Source organism: Lynx canadensis, chromosome C2, assembly GCF_007474595.2.
Source record: "Lynx canadensis isolate LIC74 chromosome C2, mLynCan4.pri.v2, whole genome shotgun sequence".
Classification (NCBI taxonomy): Eukaryota; Metazoa; Chordata; class Mammalia; order Carnivora; family Felidae; genus Lynx; species Lynx canadensis.
Window position 1 is genome coordinate 41,298,658 of NC_044311.2, and position 16,878 is coordinate 41,315,535.

Below are 16,878 nucleotides of genomic sequence, written 5' to 3' on the forward strand. Positions count from 1 at the left end.
GTGTCACAAGAGATTATCACCCTCAATAAGTCCCTACTTGGAAGTTGTTCTCAAAGCAACTTGGTTTTGCTGTGATAAACAATAAACACTGTCAAGAATTGCAGCCCTGAGATCTTAAGGGAGTCTGACATTCTTTGACCAGTGAGTCTAATTACCATAATTTGAAGCTACCAGTGACGAACTAAGAGCATCACCCATTCCTCCCTCTGCCCATCTCTGCTTAAGAAGCATTAACTGACTTTGAAGTATTTCTGTTTAAAAAGTCAGGCACTCATCTTTCCCGGAACACCAGGATAATTCTTCACTTCCCCAACTGAGATTGAAATAAATGATATCACTATAGTTTGCAAAAAAGCAATTTTACTTCTTCATGAACAAAACACCAGTTACTTCTCAATATAGTCCAAACATATTTTTTGTATATTTTTAAAATAATATAATTGCTAACCCTATCTCTTGGCAAAAGTCTTTTAGCAATGAAATAGTTGGGCAAAAATCACATGATGGAATCAAAAGGGGTTCATGAAAAGACTCTCACTTTAAGTTTTCAAAAAACAATACTTGGGGCGCCTGGGTGGCGTAGTCGGTTAAGCGTCCGACTTCAGCCAGGTCACGATCTCGCGGTCCGTGAGTTCGAGTCCCGCGTCGGGCTCTGGGCTGATGGCTCGGAGCCTGGAGCCTGTTTCCGATTCTGTGTCTCCCTCTCTCTCTGCCCCTCCCCCGTTCATGCTCTGTCTCTCTCTGTCCCAAAAATAAATAAATGTTGAAAAAAAAAATTAAAAAAAAAAATTAAAAAAAAAACAACAAAAAACAATACTTAATGATTACACAAGTCTTCAGAAACTCCTTTTGTATACTTTATCTTCAATCTTCATCAAGCTTAACTTAAATCTGAGAAAACAGAGAGGTAAAATAAAAAATTTATGAGCTTGTTGTATGTTGTTGAATGAGTTCTTGAATGTTGTTGTAAGAATTGAATCCAAATACTCTGACTTTAAGTCCGGTGCCCTTTTCACTATGTCACGTGACATCCACTGAAAAACAAAGAAACAAAACCCTAGTTAGTAAACTGCCAAAATCCACGCAAAATAAACAAAATTCCAACTGATTCCATACACTCCACGCTCAGTATGGTTCAGTCATCTCACGTGGGTGCATGCAAACTTAATCTACATTAGCAGATAGATGTCCAGTGTCCAAGCAAAGAAGGTCCCAGGCAGTTCACCTGTCCTCTGCAATGCAAAGAATGTGTCTGAAATATCATTTAGTTCCCAGAGCCTCATCTCAAATAGAGCTGCAGAATGTAAAGTGTCTTAAAGAGTCAGTAGAGTGAGAATGCATCTGGATATAGCTTCATTTGAAAAGCAGCTAAAGCCAGAAATATTTACACTGGAAAAATAAAGATTTAGGAAGAAGAAAGGGCCAGTTGTTTTGAAGTATTTGAATTACATAGAAGTAACTTTGCATTGCAATGTGTTGGTGCTAAAAACAAGGAATAGAATTTTCAGAGGAGGACAAATGATGTTCCTTCAGTATACCACTTTCCAATCATTACAGCTCTCCAGAAGTTTCAAAGGACCACCTCACGAACAGGGTTCAAAGGGTGCCAGGCCAGTACATTGTACAGAAGATTCCAGACCTGCCCACCTCCACCCAGCTCCCAACAGTTTAACCCAAGAAGGAAAGACTAGAGAGGTTCACTTGTTAGTGCAAGAGATCATACCTAACACTTTGACCATAGAAAGAGTTTGCCTACAAATACTTATAATAATGATTATAATAATGCTACTTGCTGCTGCTGCTGATAATGAAGATAGGAAATCATACCAGTCATTTGAGAAGCTGAGTATAGCACATTGATTCTCTGGTTCTTTACCATTTTTTTTTTTTTTTTTTTTTTTTTTTTTTTCAAAATAATACCTTTGGATGTTCAGGAGACAGACTGAAAAGCAGAGGCTCAGTTAATGCCCTCAATTTAGAACTACATCTCTAAGAGAGACAGTGCCCTTGAGCTAAAAATGTAATTCTTGGCTTGGAGTATCCTGGCAGAGATTAGAGCAGACAGCTGCTCCTGTATGCTGCTCTCCATTGAAACAAAGCTGTGTGATGCTCACCGAAACAAGTCTTGAACTGCTCAGCCCCGCTGTCTCAACAGGTCCCCTGGAACCGAGGATTTTGTAATACAGCTTTATATCTTTGCAAAGGTTCTGTGGCCTTTGAGTGCTTCTGCCTTTGTTGGGTGGTTTTGTAAACAGTGACTGGATGTTAGGTCCCCTGGGTTAGAGGCAGACAAGATCAGTCCTGCCACTCGACAGGCGTGTGCCCCCTAGATGTCCTCCCTTGCAATAGTAAAATGTCAGTAATGCTTGCCGCACTGGCTTGTTTGAAGGACTGAGGTAATCACATGCATAAAGGATTTAGCATGACGTATAACAAATAAGTGCCGCAAAGATATTCGTTGTTTTAATCACATTCATACTCATTGTTTCAAGCAAGAGTGATTCCACAACCTTAGATAGTTCTGCGAAGAGTCCAACTACAGTTTTGTTGTGAACAGCTAAGCCTTTTTGCCTATTGCTTACAATAAAGTAAGGTTTGTTGAACAATATGATCTGTTATACAAAAGTCATCGTAAAATAACAATAAATGCTACGTATCGGGATATAGAAATTGCTTCGTGTTAACTTGTGGCTTTTTATTTTATCAATTTCTTTGAAATATGGGAAGGTGAGAATAAAGAGACATTGTGCCATTGGACCAAGATAAATATAGTTTTGGGTTCTGAAGCAGGAGCTTCTGGGAGTGTGATGACTGGAATTAGCTCCCTTCCCTCTGCCACCGAATCCTATGTGTCTGTTCTTCCTGAGTCAGATGGAAGCTGACGTTTATGGGAGTCTGTGGGCCACTGAGGCAGTGTGTTCCATAGTGGCCTTGGTGTGGAAGCTAATGCACGACCATGAACTCTTGGGCCGGATCAGTCTCTGAAGCCAGGGTTCCTATACTAAAGCCAAGAAGAAACTGAATCATGGGCAGATCCCTCCTGCCTTGTGTGCAGGAGAATAAGAATAGAATGAGTCATCAAGAGGTTTTCTTGAGGGGCACCTGGGTGGCTCAGTCAGTTAAGTGTCAGACTTTGGCTCAGATCATGATCTCGCAGTTCATGAGTTCGAGCCACACATCGGTCTCTGTGCTGACAGTTCAGAGCCTGGAACCTGTTTCAGATTCTGTGTTTCCCTTTTTCTCTGCCCCTCCTCTGTGCGCGCTCTCTCTCTCTCTCAAAAATAAATAAACATTAAAAAAAAAAAAAAGGTTTTCTTGAGGTGTTACAGTAAAGAAAGGTTGACTTGCTTGCTTTTATTCTACCAGTCTCAGAGGAGAAGCCACAGACCCCATAGTGACCCATATGCCCTAGCAACTCTGATCTCCTCCCCTATTCCTCTCTCACTCACTTGCTTCTGCTCTGGTCACACTAGCCTCTTTCTGATGCTTAAATGCCAGAATCACACTCCCACCCCAGGATCTTTACAATCATTACACCCTCTGTCTTTCTCGAATATTATGTAGTATAGTTATTTTAAATTCTTATATTTATGAATGCATTTATTAAATTTATTTTCTGCCTCTCCCTCTTTTCTCCCATATTATCTTCATTAGTCCTAGAAAAGAAAAGAGTAAAAAAAATAAATAAAATTTTATGCACAATAGGGGCACCTGGGTGGCTCAGTCAGTTAAGTGTCTGACTTTGGCTCCAGTCATGATCTCGCGATTCATGGGTTCGAGCCCCGTGTCGGGCTCTGTGCTGACAGCTCAGAGCCTAGAGCCTGCTTCGGATTCTGTGTCTCCTCTCTCTGCCCCTCTCCTGCTCATGTTCTCTCTCTCTCTCTCAAAAATAAAATAAACATTATACAAAAAAATTTAAAAAAACATTAAAATTTTTTAAAAAAAATTCCATGCACAATAGAGACAACTTTGGAATCACTAAATTCTATTCCTGAAACCTTTATTACACTATATGTTAACCTACTTGGATTTAAATAAAATCTTAAAAAAAGTAATACGTTTAACAAGAAATGGATAGAACCTTCATGAAGAAGACTGAAATTTCAATGCTTGTTGTAAAATATAGGAAATGTAAGCAATGCTTTTCAATGGGAAGACTCAAGATTTCAAAAATCAATACATTTAAAGTTAATATATTAATTTAATACAAAAAACACTTAACTTTTAAAAAATTGCTAAAATGATCTTCAATTACATGAAGAAAAATACTAAATGCCCAAGAATAGCCCAAGAAAACACTGGAAATGTAGTTTAATATATAGTTCACAGTAATTGAGCTATTGAATATTTTTTTACAATGATTCAAATGATTTTGAAAACAATGTCTCTTAGCTTCCAATAGCAGATTTCTTTGTAAGCAATTATATATACTCACAAATATATGACAGTTGTTAAGTTTGCTAACCTATTTTCTTTAAAAAAAATTTTTTTTTTTAGTATTTTTATTTATTTTTGAGACAGAGAGAGACAGAGCATGAGCAGGGGAGGGGCAGAGAGAGAGGGAGACACAGAATCTGAAGCAGGGTCCAGGCTCTGAGCTGTCATCACAGAGCCCGACGCGGGGCTCAAACTCATGGAGTGTGAAATCATGACCGGAGCTGAAGTCGGATGCTCAACCGACTGAGCCACCCGGGTGCCCCTTGTTAACCTATTTTCTACTCTACTCTTGTTCAATTCTCATAATATGTTTCTTCCTATCATAATTATACTGTGATGAGTTTTAAATTTGGGGGACATAAGACTACCAGAAACAGGTTTGTTTATAGGCTCTAAAAAGAAATAATGCAAAATAATAGAACATTTGAAAATGGCTACTTCCAGTGAATACACAGAATTTGTTTGCTTTCAATGTTTGTATATATTTTTCCTGTTTTTTTTTTTAAGTTTATTTATTTATTTTGAGAGACACAGGGGCTCAGTGCTCTCAGCCCAGAGCCTGATACAGGGCTCAAACTCATGAACTGTGAGATCATGACCTGAGCTGAAATCAAGAGTTGGATGCTCAATCGACTGAGTCACCCAAGAGCCCCTATATTTTTCTTGTTTAAGTGTATGTTACCTGTGGATTTGGTGCCTTCCATGTTATTATGACAAGAAAGAAACTGTCCGTTCCCCACCCACTGAATTTAGTCAGATATTTTAGTCAGAAGTCAGTCAACTTCTCCAGGCCATTGATTCTTGTTAGGTTCATAATGGAAATATTTTCAATATTTTTCTGGTTGTGAAAATGATCCAGACATATTATAAAGATTGAAACAACACAGAAGAGAGGGAGCTAATGTGTCAGATGGAAACACACTCAAACACACACAAATGCAGGATAGAAGAAAGGGCCCAAGGCATTCTTAATTTCAAGAATATATTTACCACATACAAAACAAACAAGTCCAGTCTGGAGACATGTGAAATTCAGATGTGGTAGCCTGGTCCCATTGACTCGATCTCAATTAGCCGACATGTGCCAATATACTGTGCCAACCTTTGGACCTTAGGCCATATAGAGAGATAGATAGATAGATACAGATAGATACAGACAGACAGCTATTTCCAGATATATAGATATTTCTTTCTGGATTGAGAACATGCACCAGAAACCACCTAGCCTTTTGAAATGTCCACCTCCAATATCTTCAACTCTTTCTTTTTTCTTTCTTCTGCTTAGGCAAAATTTAGGCTTTGCCCCTGATCTGAAAAAAAGTACCCTGTTGTCTCCATTTCTCCCTATACACCATGGAGACTTTTCTCTTCTTCTCGACTGAAAAGCATTTCTATCTTATTTTCCATTCATTTCTCAACTGCTTGCAATCTGGCTTGCTTTCTTAATTCTCCATGGAAATGATTCTGGCATAGTTCACGAATGACCTCTGTATTTCCAAATTCAATGGAAACAATTAAGTCTTTATTTACTGACCCTTCATGGCTCTCTGCTCCTTGACATCACACCCTCCTGGTTCTCATACTTTTGCAGTTCTTTGCCTCTTTCACAACTCCCCCCCCCACCACCACATAACCTCTAAATGTCCATGTTCCCTAGGATACATTACTTGACAAATCTTTGTTGGGTAATCTCACCTTTTCAAATGTTTTCAGTGACTACCCTTGTATTGAAATTCCCAAACCTCTTGATTCCACAGAGAGCGCGTCCTCAGCTATAGACTCATATATCCAATTGCTTACTAGACATTCCCATCGGGGCCTGGCAATGGCATCCCAAATTCAACGGATTCAAAATAAAATTGATTTTATCCCAGGCATGTTTTTCTATGTTTCCTGTTTTGATTGGTGGTACTATAATGCACTTAGCTAGAAATCAGGAGTTTTCCTTGAAACTCACCTTCCACTAACTAACATCTAATCAATTGCTATATGTGTGTAGATCTTGCCTCTCAAATAATTGTCCTCTTTTCCTTCTTTAATACCACAAAGGTATGCAAACTGTCTTAATGATTGTCTTAATCATTGTCTTAATGATGTCACCAAAATACAATTCAAACCACATTAGTCCCCTGTTTAAATCCTTCATTGCCTTGGGGCACCTGGGTGACTCAGTCAGTTGAGCTTCTGACTCTTTTTTTCTTTTTCTTTCTTTCTTTCTTTCTTTCTTTCTTTCTTTCTTTCTTTCTTTTTTATTTTTGAGAAAGAGAGAGACACACACACAGAGCGTGAGTGGGGGAGGGGCAGAGAGAGAGGGAGATACAGAATCTGAAGCAGGCTCCAGGCTCTGAGCTGTCAGCACAGAACCCAACGCGGGGCTCGAACCCATGAACCGTGAGATCATGATGACCTGAAACAAAGTCGGACGTTTAACAGACTGAGCCAGACTGAACAGACTGTTCCTCTTTTCATATCATCCCCTTATTTTGGAATCTTCTTCTACTTCCATCCCTCTTCTATTTCTGCCCTTTACCTGGGTAACTGCTATACAAATCTTGGCTCAGGCCTTACTCCCCAAACCTTTCCAACTCCTCTCTGCTATTCTTCCTTCATCCCATTGGGTTAAATCCTCTTTTTATGGATCCTCCGGCACCTCTCCCTATCATCATCCTCACACCGTATGTTACAATTAGCTTTGTGGGCTCATGGGTAGACTGTGTCCAAGGTGGCACCTGTGTAATCCCAGTTCTTAGCACATGGTTGGACAGATGTATGGTATCTTTTACTAGATTTCTTGAATAGTCACTTAGTGAGTGCCAACTAAATGGAAAGTTATCACAGGCATTATCGTCACCAAGGACATACTGTTTGTTCCATTTTTCTAATTTTCACCTCTTTTTGATTAAGATCCAAGAACATTTGAAAATGTTTTGAAAATGAATTAACAATACACTGAAAACTAATTAACGATCCACTGAGTACATATTTGTTAAACAATGTTTGTGTGTCAGCTGGTGTGGTAATTGCTTCCTCCATTACTTTGGTACACATCCAAAGAGGAGGTTAAAACCATTGTTTTATTTAACCACGTTTACACATTCCTGTTCCTTTACCTTGTAGAAGTTTTCAACAAACTCAGAACGTTCTTGGGCATAGGAGCAACTATGATACAATCTACCACAAAATTAGCCATGGCTGGACATGATCTAATAATATCCATTATATGTTTATTTTACATTGTAATATTTATTTGTGTTCTGCCAGACCTGAGCCAAGTCTTAAATAATCTGCTTAAATGATTGGCTTGAGTAAATTGAGTCATGCCTGAGCTTCATACTGGTCAAGAAAAAAAAAAAAAAAGGAGATGTATTAACAACTACATTTCATATGTCTTTCAAAATAATTGTAGAACAAAAAATTAGTTTAGGTAATGATTTAAAGAAAACATTTTTATATGAATCATATCATTAAATTCAGAAAAATATGATTTGGGGGGATATGCTTTTGATATTCCTGAGGACTCTGAATACCCCGGACTGGAAAATAAACTCTTCACTTTCTCATACCAGCGGGTGGGTGCTAACATCATCATGCTTTCCAGATCAAGAAAACCGGTGTAATCCCTCTGCTGCTCTCTTAGATCTACGATGTCTTAATAATAACTGGATGATAATGCTGGATGCCATAGCTGAGAGATGCAATTTCACTTTTAGTTCTGTATATCCACAAAAATTTTGTGTTACCACTAAAGATCTTAGGATTACTAGGTACACAGATTCCTGTCACGTTCTTTCTCTTTGATTTTCTATCTGGCCCAACATATACTTTTTAAAAGACTTATTTCGGTAGATTTTTCATACCATGAAAGCCACTCTTTCAAAGTGTGCTGTTCGGTGGTTTTTGGTATATTCAGAGAGTTGTGCAACCATCACCACTGAGCAGAGATAATAAGCCCCAAACACACAACATTCTGGCTGTCATCCCAGCCCATCCCTACTCTTATGTTCCTGGACAGCTAACTCTTAAATTCCATCTCCATCTGTTTCCTGACCTTTGATCCTTTTTCTCATTTAACACTTGCTTCTACCCTGGAGACCTGGCATTTGTATTTTGTCTCTGATTTCTGACAGTCATTAAGGACTTTGACTTAGAATCGCTCGCCAGCTCTCTCTCACCAGTTACTTCTGGGACTTCTCTTGCTTTAGCTGTTCTTTACAAATCTATCCATGCATACAACCCACCCCAACCACTCCAGCCAGTTAGCTGTTTCCCAGAAGAGGGTCATTCAAACATTTTGCTTCCAAGTTTTGTTTCTTGGGACTCAGCTCTTGATGAAGCTATAGCAACATGAATGAGCTCAGAATCTCTCATATGGCTTGTGAATCAAGAGCTGAAAGAAAATAGGGATCTTGTTTAGGAGAAATTTAGGGCATTCCTTCAGAAACTGGGAATTGCTTCAAAACCAGGCACATAAAGATATGAGGTACAACCCGGTGAGGCACAGATGAATTGCCTGTGGATCCTAATTCTAGATTACCCCTCAAGGCTTTGCATGGATATATACTGCTGATTCTTAGCACAGAATGAATCATATCTCAGAGTTCATATTGGAGATGAGAGGGGGTCTTTAGGGAGCCCTTGTAGTTGTCACTTTCACAGGCACATTGCTGATATTGAAAGGACAGGGGCCAGAGATGCTAGACCTCCTGCAATGCATAGGACAATTGTGCACAAAGAATGTTTGTTGGCATCCTGAATGACTTTGAATGCCTAGTGGGGGGCATGAAAACAATATGTGTTTAATTATCGAGTGTATCAAGTATTTCATCAGTCTGATAGGTTGAAGACTACAGACTTAAACCATTAACTGTCTGCAGTTCTACTACCTTTGGCCTTACAACCTGCACTAACAAGTGACTTCGGTCACAAACCCTGCCCTGCCCTCCCCTCCTGGCAACGCCCTGAACATCAGCCTGAGTCCTGATGGGGAGATCCCTCTTTACCTTTCCCTCAGAATAAACTGGTTATGTGGCCCAGGAAGAGCTATGGTCAGACAGTTGTCCCAGCACCTCCTGAGCTAGCAAGTGAGTTTAAGTACAGCTAGAGAGTGGGAGCAGGGACTCTGGACCCAGATCAGCTACTTTTGAACTCCAGCTTTGCAACTTACAAACAGACCTTGAGGAAATCACAAAACTTCCCCTTTCCTCAGTTGCTTTCTCTGTAAAGAATAGGCAATATTGGTACCTGTTCTAGAGGTGTGTTGCAGGATTAAATGTCAGTAAATATAAACTGCCTGTGAGAGCATCTAGTACAAAGTAGTATGTCAACTATTGTTATTCAGGAACCTACATCACTGATGAATTATCCTGGAATAGGAAGGTCAAATGCCACGTCAATTCTCATCATTAGATTTGTGACTTTGGGCATTTCATTTCAGCCATCTGACTTTGTGTTTCTCATTGGTAAAACGAGATGAATAATTCATGCCCCTGTTATCCAACAATGACTTAAGGTCTATCTTGTAAAGGCTGGGGGCACACAGCAGCAAGCATCGCATAATGCACATGGGAACTCAGAGTGTCAGCAGGAGCATGAGTCTCCTGTTTTTGCAATTTCCTAGAGGAGTGTGCTTGGACAGCAGGGCTGGGTACTGGCAGAAGTACTCGCCCTTTGCTGCTGTCTCTTTTTAATGGAGAGAACATAACAGTGATCTTGCTCAGGGAATAGATACCTTGAACCTTGGTGCCAGTTTTTTAATGATGTACCAGAAAATCCAGCTTTCTAGGACCTGGAGACAGTGAAGGAAGTTGCCATACTACCCAGAGAGAGAGGTCCACAGGCAGGAACCAGTACTCCTATTTTTCTGTACAGCAGTGACAGATAAAACGTAGATAGATTTTTACAACTGTTAAGCACTATGTACGTTAAATGTATCTATGAATATCAAAAAGTAATGGTGAAAGATTACCATGAAGAATACAATATGTGGAATATATAATGTCCATGACATTATGTTCTTTAATCCCAAATACATAACTTTTGTTTAAACAAGAAATATTTCTGATCTTGAAATGATTTTTACGGTTAATCAAACTTGTGCTTGGCAGGTTACAACTGAGATGAGGAATGAAACTGATGGCCAAGAGGGGAAAAATAAAGAAGAGAAAAAAAAAGTGTTTCAGTTAGTGTAATTCTTGTTCTGAAACTAATAGCAAGATTTCTAAATCATTAATTTTCATAATTCTTATTTAGTAATACACGTAGTTATTTGTAGAGTCACCAGAATAAAATTCACACGTGTAATTTACGTGATGCTGGAACTTGCAATAGAAGCTTAATTTGCAGAACTACACTTCAGTGAGGAAACTGAAAATAACTTGCCCCAAACCCAGGAGCTGATAAGTGATGGAGCCAGGACTCAGATCTACATTTATTACATTCCGAAGCCTGTAATTGCCTACACCAGACAGAAATGGGGAATACTTCGCTTGCTTCAATATTTAGAGTGATACTGTCCTCTGGCCAGGACTGGCTTCCAGGACCCCAGAGCAAGTGCAATTGCCCAGGGCACCACATGTGATTTAAAGCCTACTGTTGCCTCCTTGAAATTCTTAATAATTTTAATCAAGGGACCTAGCACTTTCAGTTTGCCCTGGGCCCAGAATTATGTAGCTGGTCCTGCTTCTGGAAAAGTCCTGCACAGCTTTTTAAAGAGTCTTCATGTTTGCAATGAGTGTCACAAAATCTAGACGTATCAACTAGCATAATTGTTCCTGAACATCTTTGGGAGTGACTCATTTCTTTTCATTTTGGTAAAACAGCTTCACCTCTCAGACATCAGTTTTCTCTTTTTCTTTTCTGGAATTCTCCAAAGAAAGGCACCCCACTGGTTTTTTCTATAGTTATCTAGAATGGTCTTTTGGCTTGAGCAAACCACAGGACTTGAGACAAATGTAACTTCCTCTAGTTTCCTGAAGGGATATGTTGACCCTTCTCAGCAGTTATCTTCAAAATACAAAAGCTGAGAGATAGGAAGAGAGAGAAACTATAACACTGTTTCTGGACTGTCTTCTACCTAGAAAGAGTGTATTAATCTCTCATTGTGTTCCTACAGCACCTGATATATACCTTGTTAATCGCCTTTATCACCTGGGACAGGTTTAAATGTGTTTCTCCTCTAGTAGACTACTTTAAGTAGTAGAACATATTTTTGTTCATTTTTTAAATCTTTGGAGCACCAATATTTAACAATATTTTAGTGAAGTGTTTGGTGAAATTAAATGAATTGCCAAATTTCTCCCCATATTTCATGACTTTGGCAATTACATATTTCAATCCCAATTATTTGTTTTTCATATGAGTTTACGTGAAAAAACTTACGTGTCCCCTCCAAAAACTTAATGAATCCCCAAAATTGATGTGTAAGTGCTTCATTACCTAAAAGCAATGTTTACAATTAGTTTCTGCCTCTGCTGCCTCTGGGTTTTATTTTCCCAACATGATTTACCTAAAGCTTTAGCTTAAGAGAAAAATGAGCCACTGATTAAATTAATGTCTTATCATAAGACAAAGTGAATTACTATTAGCATAAATCCTTCTTCAACATCATTTGACAAAAAGTACTGCTAGTTATCTAGCCAATGCTAGATAAAGACATATTCCAACTAGAGTTGGAATATGGCACTCACATTAAACAAGAGTATCTTTTGAAAGACAGTGTGGTTGAGGTCATCTTTCTTGTAGAAGAGGAAGATTTTTGTGCATCACAACACGTAATTTTCAAAATTGATAGGATCAGGGTCCAAACTCGCCAATCAAAATCCTGTGAATCTTTAAAAAAATTTAAGAGGAAATAGCAATGCTAATCTGACAGTGTTCTTTCAGGAAATAAAGCATGATTAGCATACTGCTCTGCTAGGGCTGCCATAATAAAATGCCACAGACTGGATGGTTTAAGCAACAGAAACTCATTTTCTTATAGCTCTGGAAGCTCAAGTTTCAAGATCAAGGTGTCCTCAGAGTTGGTTTCTTCCCCCCCCCTTGTTATTATTTTTTAATGTTTATTTGTTTTTGAGGAGGCAGAGCATGAATGGGGATGGGGCAGAGATACAGAGGAAGGCAGAGAATCTGAAACAGGCTCCAGGCTCTGAGTTGTCAGCATAGGGCCTGACATGGGGCTTGAACTTGGGAATGGTGAGCAGTCGGACACTTAACCGACTGAGCCACTCAGGCTCCCCCATCAAAGTTGGTTTCTGATGAGAACTTTCTTCCTGGCTTACAGATAGCTGTCTTCTCTCTGTGTCCTCACCTGGGTTTTCTTCTGTGCACATGTGGAGAGAAAGAACTCTCATGTATCTCTTTCTTTTTATAACACACCAGTCCTATTGGATTAGGGCTCCACCCTTATAACCTCATTAACCATAATTACCTCTCTAAAGGCCCTATCTCTGGGGCACCTGGGTGGCTGTTGTTAGGTTAGGTGTCCAACTCTTGATATTGGCTCAGGTCATGACCTCACGGTTCCTAAGAACAAGCCCCATGTGCTGTTAGCGCAGAGCCTGCTAGGTATTCTCTCTCCTTCGCTCTCTGCCTCTCCCCCATGTGCACACAAGCTCTCTCTCAAAATAGATAAATAAACGTTAAAAAAATAAAAAAAAATAAAGACCCTTTCTCAAATACAGTCACACGGGGGGTTAGAACTTCAACATATGAATTTTGCAGGGGCACAGTTTGGTCCATAACAATCCCTAACTGGTTTGATGAAGTCAGAACAGAGGTAGGTTGGGGTCAGCTTGCACAGGCTCACAAGAACCAACTGTGAGCATCTCTTCCTAACTCTGCACTCAGTGACTTAAAATCTGCTTAAGTAGGAGTATTGACACTATCAAAACCATCAACCACTACCATTCAACATCATTTAAGATACATTATCACTGAATGCATAATCATATATAACAATCACCATTGTATAACAACAAAACTAAATAATAATGTCAACAAGCGTTGCAGGTATACGTATTAGCGAAACACTAAACATTTGGAAATTGCAAAACAAATAAAATCTTATATGCATTCTCTCTGACTAAATTTACTTTGAGTATTGTGTTCCACTTGACTAATGAAATGGATTTTATTAATAAAACAACAGATGCATTGGTTTTTCCCAATATTTAATTGTAAAAATTTTCAAATACACAGAAAAGTTGAAATACATTACATCAAACACTCATATATCCATGATCTGGATTTTACAATGATCATTTTACTATAGTTGCTTCATCATCCATCTATTCCTTCACCCATCAATTAAAGCTTAATTTTTTTAATGTATATCACAGTAAGTTGAAAACACCAATACACTTCTACTAGATACTGCAGCATGCCTGTGATTAACTATTATCCAATATTTGTATTGGGTTCCTTTTTTTCTTGAAAGGTAAAATTTCTATATGGTAAAATGTATAAATCTTAAGTGTACCACATGTTGAGTTCTTACAAATATATTCACTTGCGTAACCTACACCGTTATCAAGATACTGAATGTTAGCCTCGGCACTGAAAGCTTCCTCATGCTCCTTCCAAGTAGAGTCCTGCCCCACCCTTTACTGGCAACAACTGTTTTGATTTTTTTCTTACCATAGAAATTTGTTGCCTATCAAATTATTGATTCTATACATGGAATCATACAGTATGGACTCTAGATATGGAGCTTTTTTTCTTTCATTCAGCAGAGTATTTTCGAGATTAGTCCATGCTGTTGTATGTACCAATAGTTCATTCTTTTTATTACTATGAAGTGTTTCATTGTTTGAATACAGTACAATTCTTTATCCATTGTCTTCTCACGGAAACTCAAGCTCTTTCCAGGCTTTAGCTGTTATGAATAAAACTCTCTAAACATTTTTGTACAAGTGTTTTTGCAGACATATGTTTTCATTTCTCTTAGGAATTGAATTACTGTGTCAAAAAATAAACATATGTTTAGTTTCATAAAAAAATTGCCAGAGCTTTTTCCAGTGTGGTTGTATCGTATTATATTCCCATCAATAATGTATGAGAGGCATAACTACTCTACATTCTCTCCAACAGTTAGGTCATTAGTTAACCCATTCTTTTTTGTTTTAACCATTCTGATGAGATGTCTGGGTATCTTTTCATGATTTTAATTGACATTTTCCTGCCATAAGCAATACTGAACATTTTTATGTGCTTATTGGACACTTGTACTTCTTAGCCAAATGTCTGTTGAAATATTTTGCTTACTTTGATCCATTTTTTGTCATTTAATTATTAAGTTTTAAGAGCTTTTTAAAATATATCGTGACTACCAGTCTTCTATCAGATACATGTTTGTTAATATTTTTTTCTCTCTGAGTAACCTATACATTTTTAAAAATGTCTTTTAATGATAGAAGTTTTTGTTTTTCATGAAGTCTAATTTACTTTCTTGCTTTTACAGTTATTGCTGCAAAATCTTTACTTAGGTCAAAATTACAAAGATACTAAACTATGCTTAGGTTTTAGGCTTTATAGATTTAGCTAATATATTTTAGCTTGAGTTAATTTTTGTGTTTGGTATTAGTCGTTGAGGTTAATTATTCCCATATGGATATGTAGTTGTTCCAGCCATTTGCTGAAAAGATTTTTCTATCCTCTTTGGATTCGTTTGGCACCTTGTCAAAACTTAATTTACTACCAATACATGACTGTATTTCTTGATTCTCTATTCTGTTGGACTGATCTGTGTATCAGCCCTATGCTAGTTCCATGTTGTCTTGTTTACCATAGCTTTACAGTAAGTCTTGAGGTTAGCAAATGTAAGCCCTCCAGATTTGTTCTTTATAAAGATCACTTTAGATATTCTAGGCCATTTGTGCTCCTGCATAAACATTAGAATCAATTTCTACCAAAGCACCTGCTGGGATTGTGTTGGAATTGAACTCAATCTATAGACCAATTTGGAGTGAATTGATATCTTAATGACCTTAGGTCTTCAAAATCAATAAACTTCATTATGTGGACTCTAATTATTTAGGTCTCCTTTATCAACTTTCATCATTGTATTACAGTTTTCAGTGCAAATGTCCTTTATATCTTTTGAGAGATTATTTCCAAATATTTTATGATTTTTGATGCCAACATAATAGAATTATTTCTTTAATTTTATTTTCCAACTTTTTTTTTGTTATTAGTATATATAAATGCAATTGACTTTTAGTTGTATACTGTGACCTTGCTAGCTCATTTATTATTTTTGGTATCTTAATTGTATTTTCCTAAGTTTTTTCTATGTTAAAAATTATGTCATATACAGATAGAGACAAGTTTATTTGTTTTTGAGTTTTAGGCCTTTTAAATATTTTATTGCCTTAGAGCAATCAGTTAGGACCTCCAGCATAAGGTTCAGTAGAAATGGTGGGAGTGGGCATCCTGGCTTTTTACAGATCATGGTGGAAAAGCACTAAATATTTCAGCATTAAGTAGCTTCTTTGATGCCACTTGTCAGGTTGAGAAAGTTTTACTATTCCTACTTTTCTGAGAGTTATCATGAATAAACTTTGAATTTTGTCAAATGCTTTTTTCAATCTATTGAAATGATCATAGTGACTTTGTCTTTTATTGTTAATATGGTGAATTACATTGGTTGACTTATGAATGTCAAACCAGCCCTGCCTTCTTAGAATGAACTTCTCTGATCAAGATGTATTCTTCTGCTCTCTAAATCACTCGACTTGATTTCTTAGTATCTTGTTAAAAATCTTTTGTGACTTAGTTTATGAGAGATATTGGTTTAGAGTGTTCCTTTTTTGGTAATATTTTTGTCAGGTTTCAAATCTAAAGTTATACTGGCTTTATAAAACCAATTGTAAAGTGTTTCTCTTCTCTGTATTTTCTCAAAGAATTTTGTAATATTGGTATTATTTCTTAAGTATTTGGTAGAATTAATCAGCGAACCATCTTAACCTGGAGATTTCCTTGTGGAAAGATTTCAATAAGAAATTCAATTCCAGGGGCGCCTGGGTGGCGCAGTCGGTTAAGCGTCCGACTTCAGCCAGGTCACGATCTCGCGGTCCGTGAGTTCGAGCCCCGCGTCAGGCTCTGGGCTGATGGCTCGGAGCCTGGAGCCTGTTTCCGATTCTGTGTCTCCCTCTCTCTCTGCCCCTCCCCCGTTCATGCTCTGTCTCTCTCTGTCCCAAAAATAAATAAACGTTGGAAAAAAAAAATTAAAAAAAAAAAAAAAAAAAAGAAATTCAATTCCAGTATTAGACACAGGCCATATACATTTTCTACTATATCCTGCATTAGTTTTGTGAAGTTGCATAGTTATATTTTCAAGATATTTATATACTTTATCTTGTTTATTCAATTACTGATAATCATAATTTCTTTTGCTTCATGGTAAGTCTAGGTAGGTTTATTTTGTTGAGGTTTTCCATTTATATT

General features: G+C 37.8%; 1 pseudogene; it reads right to left on the bottom strand.

Moving 5' to 3' along the window:
• Positions 1–340: 340 nt before the first annotated feature.
• The window catches only part of LOC115523719, a 71,262-nt pseudogene continuing 54,724 nt past the window's right edge, over positions 341–16,878 (bottom strand).